The 6,253-nt window shown below is 49.7% G+C and overlaps 1 long non-coding RNA gene across 1 annotated transcript; it reads right to left on the reverse strand.

The window, feature by feature from the left end:
* Nucleotides 1-578: 578 nt before the first annotated feature.
* On the reverse strand, nucleotides 579-5,698 carry LOC106150281. The gene is made up of 3 exons (XR_001237003.1): nucleotides 5,508-5,698; nucleotides 1,188-1,270; nucleotides 579-748 (listed from the first exon to the last, which is right to left on the reverse strand). It is a non-coding gene; the product is annotated as an uncharacterized LOC106150281 (long non-coding RNA).
* Nucleotides 5,699-6,253: the final 555 nt, after the last annotated feature.

Below are 6,253 nucleotides of genomic sequence, written 5' to 3' on the forward strand. Positions count from 1 at the left end.
CGGCAAACCAAAGGCAAGGGGTGAGGAGGTCAAGGCCTGAGCTCACAGTGCCTGGAGAGCAGCAGGAGGCAGGGAAAAGCCTTAAGAAGGACAGGCCAGGTCTAGACCAGGTGGTCATCCTGCCACTACCAATGGCCCAGCCTGATGGATACTAATCACAAGCTTTCTGGAAAGGCAAAGGTCCTCATGTCCAATCATGAGAACAGTATTGGCTGTGTCTGGGAAGGAGTCATAACCACACGGGGTACACCAAGGAGGCAGCTCTGCACCCCAGGTTGGACCTGGGCCAGCAACCTCTACCACCAGTGGTGGGCTCCAGCTCAACATTAGAATCAGAAATTTGGTAGCCCAGCACGGTGGCGCATGCCTGTAATCCCACCAGTGGGGAGGCTGAGGTAGGAGGATCTCCATGAGTTTGATGTCAGCCTGGGCTATATAGTGAGTTCGCAGCCAGTCTGAACTACATAGTGAGACTCTGTCTCAAAAAATGAAAACAAAAATAAAAAAAAATCAGGAACCAGAGTATAATATGAAAATAGAGAAAAGAATTCAGTTACTATATATTTATTTAAATGAAAAGATCTGCACAAACTGTTGGGAACCACAGATTATAAATTAAATCAAGAGGCTGTCCTTGACTTGACCTGCAAGCCGGACAGGGACGTGGAAATGCTCCGCTTTCTCCCGGTCTCATCTGAAGCCCTGCTGCTCATGACACCTCGGTGCTAACAGGGCAAGGTAAGACCTGCTGAGGACAACAAGGATCTTTAAAGCAATGCAGTAATAGTAGCAAAATTTTCACTTTGGGGAAAAAATGGTTTCCTTATTGACCCTTGTGTCATCCTTGCAAGAATGCTTTCCTCTTTTTACCAGCCCACAGCAATCACCACTCTGGTCCAGGAAATAGTGTGTATATGCTCAATAAATAAAGCACATAAATGTGTGTATGTGCTCTTTGGTCAGCTGAAGAGGTCTCTGTCTTTGCCCAGCCCTAGGCACTGACCTCCCAACCCCTTTACGCATTACTAAATCGCTTCTCCGAGGTATCCCTGTACAGGCAGCTGGAGATCTGCCTTAGGGATTTAGACTAACTAAATAATTGCTATTGTTTTAGTAACTTTAAGAAAAACAAAGACATTAAAAATAAATGGTGAGAATAATTCTTTCATCTCTATGAAGGAAAATACCTGATTGTAGTCATCGTGGGTCTCTCAGGACTTCATCTGGCCCTGGAATAAATGTAAAGCGGTCTGTGGGAAGAACAAATTGTCTGTGGGAAGAACAAATGCGATTGGGTTTGTAGCACTCCATCAGTTCTCCGTTTGGAAGACCAAAGGCTGCTGTTTACATGGTACATGTTAACTCCAACATGGGTTTAAACCACATCTCACCTAAACCACTCAGCAAACCAGGATTACACGGTCACGACATCAGTAGAGTGATCATACAAAGAGTGTTTTCCAAGGGCAGACTTGGGACAGTTTATTTAAAATGTCCGTCAGTGAGGAAAAAGAGGGTGTAAGAATAAATGAATAAAGAAGACAACCCACTATAGAGTTAAAATAAAACAAAAAAGTGACTAAGATGGAAGAGGGATGGGTGAGAGAGGGAGCGAGAGATCAGAAATACAGACTTACAGAATAAACAGCATCAGTTACCTTTAAAGATGAAGCAAATAAAAATGGAGTGTAGCCATGTATGGTGGCACCCACCTGCAATCCCAGCCCTCTGGGAGGCTGAGACAGGAGGATTGCAAATTCAAGCCTAGCCTGGGCAATTTAATGACCTAGTGTGACTCTGTCTCAAAACAACAAATAAAGGGCTGAGATGTAGCTCAGTATGAAGGATCTAGTTTCAGTCCCAGCACCACAAACAACAACAAAAACAACAACAACAAAACAAACAACCCATACAAATAAGAAAACACTAGAGTAAACACATGGGATAGCGAACGTACCCAAGAACAGATCACTCTAGAAAGCTACGTAAGTTTCCAGCAGCTGAGACACCTTTCAGCACTGATCTTAGGTTTTTATCTATTCTGAATGGAAATTTTTAAAAAGCTATCATTCACTTCTCCGCTTTCTTAAACAAATGAATATGACATGGGGAGTAGCGTGTAGTGCAGTCTTTTTTTGATGACTCAGGCCATCATTTATAATCAAAAACTGTATTTCAATCCAGTAAGCACTTAGCAAGCCTACTTTATGCCAAGCAGTACATGTTGTCCTTTGGACATTTTTTACTTGGAAACCAGGTCTTGAAAACAGCAGGCCGTGAAAGGAGCCGCCACAGAGCACTGCCTACTTGACAGATCTGTGCAGTACTTGTGATTCCGTGCAGTGTTTATTCTAGGTGCTCGGCTACGTCTAGATGTCAATCGACGGATACTCCTGCCAAGTGGGTTACTCCATTAACTACTGGTTTTCCCTCAAATGATAGGGGGAAAGGAACCACCATCAGCTGAGCACCTACGTGTTCCATGCTCAACCTTCCTCTAGTCCTTAAGTAGTATTTATAATCTCGCCTAATTCCTCGTAATAATCATATGAAGCAGGCATCCATAGCTCCGTGCTGTATCACACAGCTAACCATCACACTAATGCACTCAACATGCTTATCATGGGCGAAGGGCATGTACTAACTCACTGAATCCTCCCCAAGCCGTATGAGGGACTTAGCATGTTGCCCTCTTTTATCTGTGAAAAAACTGGGGCACAGGAAAAATAATCAACTCAAGTTGCAGACCCCAGGGCTCATGTCCCTTCCATGTCTGTGTTGTCCACTAGGGACACAGCAGAGGGTCCTGGGGGTCCCCGTACCTAACAGGAAGATGCATTCTGTGTAGATGGTGTCATCTACGGGACACCGGATAAAAGAAGATGGTCTTTGGCTTCCATCAGGCAGTTAATATTTTGGGGGTGCTCTGAGGGGCACCAGGAGGTCCTGCTAGGCTCCTCTAAGCCTCCTGGTCTGAGGAAACATACGTAAATACTGGTTTTTAGCTGAAGGCTGACTGTGGTTTGAGGTTTCTCAAAGTGGCTCGTAGCAGCGCTTGGCCACTAGAAGGGACCCGTGGCCCTGTTGCCCATCTTTCCCTGGCTTTCTTCCCGCCCACCCCAACACTTTCCACAGCAGCAGAAGAGGAAGCTGGCAAAGGGTTTGGGGACCTGCGGGGGACAGGGACTGTGGAGAGGGGCACAGGGCGGGAGGCCGGCGCTCTTCTCTCTGGATCCGTCCTCCCCAAGGCCACTCGGAAAGGGGAAGGCAACGGCCCTGTCCCTGCTGCTCCTGCGAGGGTGGCGAGCTGGGATCGGGGCGCTCGCTCCTCACAGAGCCCTGGGATACCGCGCAGGGCCCCTCCAGGCCCTGCGGAGCCAACACCCAGTCGGTGTTTTCCTGCTGCCCCTGAGACTTCGGGTCCTGTCCCACTCCCTGCTTCCCTCACACAGGCCCAGCTGGATTAAGGCCCACATTTTAACTTGAGCACCTTTTTAAAGGCCCTATTTCCTTTTTGGTGAGACTTACTTGTTTCAGCTCATGTGTGCAGCACGTAACAATGGCGTCTGCTGTGGGGAGCTGGGACAGGCACAGAACACAGCTCAGTTCCTTTCCACCCCCTGCCCTCCCTCCATCGCCTGGTCCCCTTCTCATTGGCAAATGATCTCCCCGCTTCCTGTTATCTATCCTTTGTTTTACTCTCTATTTATACCTTGGGTTTCTCTTATAAGAGAAACCATGCAACACTGAAGCTTGTGTGTCTGGTGTATTTCACCGAACATTATGGCCTCCGGGTGCATCCATTTTCCTTCAAACGACTCAGTTTTATCCTTCTTTATGGCAGGGTAGTACTCCATGGTGTGTAAACACATTTTCCCATTCACCTGTTGATGGACATATAGGCTGCTTCCAAGCCTTAGATATTATGAATTTGCTGCTATAAACATGGGTGTGCATGGATCACTGGAATGGGATGTCTTTACCTCTTTCAGGAAGATACAAAGGCCCTATTTCTGAATAGGCTCACATCCTGCAGTACTGGGCCTCTGATGGACCGCACAAAGGGCAGGAAGGACAGTCCACCCGCATGGACGGTGAGGGGGATGAACTCCAAACGCAGCCTCCTTCCCCAGCTCGTGGAGGACACTGGGGTCACACGTGCCCGCTAGGAGTGCCCTGGAAGAGGGGCTCACTCTGTAGCTCCAGAGCGGCCTGCAGAGCAGAAGATCCAGGAGGCAGCCGAGGCGCTCGCCCGCTCCACATTAACATGCGTAGGGGAGAATCAAACCCCATGCTAATTTAACAGCTGTTAATAATTGATGGCACCCACTCCAGGACTGTTCACACAGTGCTCGGAAGCCCGGCGAAGAGGGATAATAAAAATTTTACTCCAAGAGTTATTCTGTCTGTTTAAAATGTTCCTGCATAAAATATTCATGTGGGAGTGTACGCTCATAAACAAAGATGTCCCCCACAGGCTCCCATGTGTAGGAATCTAATATGATAATGAAAATAAAAATAGTAATAAACAAATTGTGAGGAAGTGGTCACAGGGCGCACCATGAATAAGTTAGTAGAGTAACAGGAGGACGCGAAGAGGTTGGCAGCGCCCGCCCCCCATCCTGCGCGCTGACTTGGTACCAGCAGTTTTTCCCTGTAGCTTTCAGCAGGTGGCCGCCCAGCCGGGGTGCGTTAGCAGGTGCGGGGCTTGTCTGATCCGCCCTACGCACCCCTGCTCTTCTCCTCTCTCAGAACGAGTCCACGATGCCAGTGGGGGAGGGGATACTAAAACGATACAGGTTCTTTGGGTTTTTGGCCCTTCAGGGACTCTCCTGGGCTCCAGCTCTCCCCTCCGCTGCTTGTCCTTTCTCCGCAGCCCCTGAATATCCGCCTCCCTCAGGGCTCACCCTCCAGCTTCTGCTGCTCCCTCTGCTGCTTGTCCTTTCTCCGCAGCCCCTGAATATCCGCCTCCCTCAGGGCTCACCCTCCAGCTTCTGCTGCTCCCTCTGCTGCTTGTCCTTTCTCCGCAGCCCCTGAATATCCGCCTCCCTCAGGGCTCACCCTCCAGCTTCTGCTGCTCTCCATCTCTGCTCCCTTTTCCTAGCCGAGAAGGTGCCCGTGCTGGGCTGGAGATGGAGCGCAGGTGCTTAGCTTGCAGGGGGCTCCGGGTTTGAGCACCAGCACTGGGGGAAGAACGCTCCTACTGACAATTCCATCCACCCCCAGGGCCTCACGCACGAGAGCACGTGCTCTAGCACTACCACACCCCCAGCCCGCAACTCCCGGTGTAGATCTCAAGCAAGACCCTCTGCTGGCCCTCAGACTCGCCACCCAACTCTACACTGTGGACGCTCAGGCTTCGCAGACTCAGCAGCGCCTCCCCTGCCATCTCGGCAAATGATGTGAAACAAACCCTCCCTTGTTTAAATGCCCAGAGTCCTCCCGCGCCATTTCTTCTTAGCCCCACCCGCCACAGCCAACCCATTAGAGAGTTCTTTCAGTTCTACCTTCAAAGTGTATCCTGAATCTGCCCACTTCCGTCCATGCTGGTCACCATCCTGGAGCCTCCCGCCTCTGGTCTCCCCCACTGTCCCACTGCCTGCCTTACCAGCAGCCAGTGCTGTTAGAAAGAAAATATGATCATGTAATGTCACTGCAAGCCCCAGTCTGCATGAAGTCCTGTGGGTCGGGTCACACTGTCTCAGCAGAATATTATCCAAGCTTCTTCTTTTTTTTTTTCTTTCTATTTTTGAGATAGGATTTCACCATGTGGTTCAAGCTGGCCTTGAACTCACTTCGTAGCCCAGGCTGGCCTGGAACTCGCAGCAATCCTCCTGCCTCAGCCTCCTGAGTGCTGGGATTACAGGCGTGTGCCACCACACCCGGCTGTCTAAACTTCTTACTGTCCCAATGCCCTGGCTGAGCATGCCCACCTACTTTCCAGCCCCGTCCTCGCCCATTCTGTCCTCTCTTGTGTCATTCTCAGACTGGTCTCTCATGGTTCCCCAGGACTTAACTGTTCTAAGTGAGATCTGGGGCCAGCAGCCTTAGCAACACCTGGAACTTGTTAAAATCTCAAGCCCTTAACCAGATCCACTGATGTGAATCAGGATCACAAAAAGATCCCAGGCAAACTCATATGCAAACGACAGTTTAAGAAGCCCTGCTGTGGGTTAGAACACTACAGGCGCTTTACACCTGGACCTTGGTACGCAGCTTTACCCTGGCTTTGCTATTGCTCTTCCTCTCTCTA

Source organism: Chinchilla lanigera, unplaced genomic scaffold (genome assembly GCF_000276665.1).
Source record: "Chinchilla lanigera isolate Chin_1 unplaced genomic scaffold, ChiLan1.0 scaffold00069, whole genome shotgun sequence".
NCBI lineage: Eukaryota > Metazoa > Chordata > Mammalia > Rodentia > Chinchillidae > Chinchilla > Chinchilla lanigera.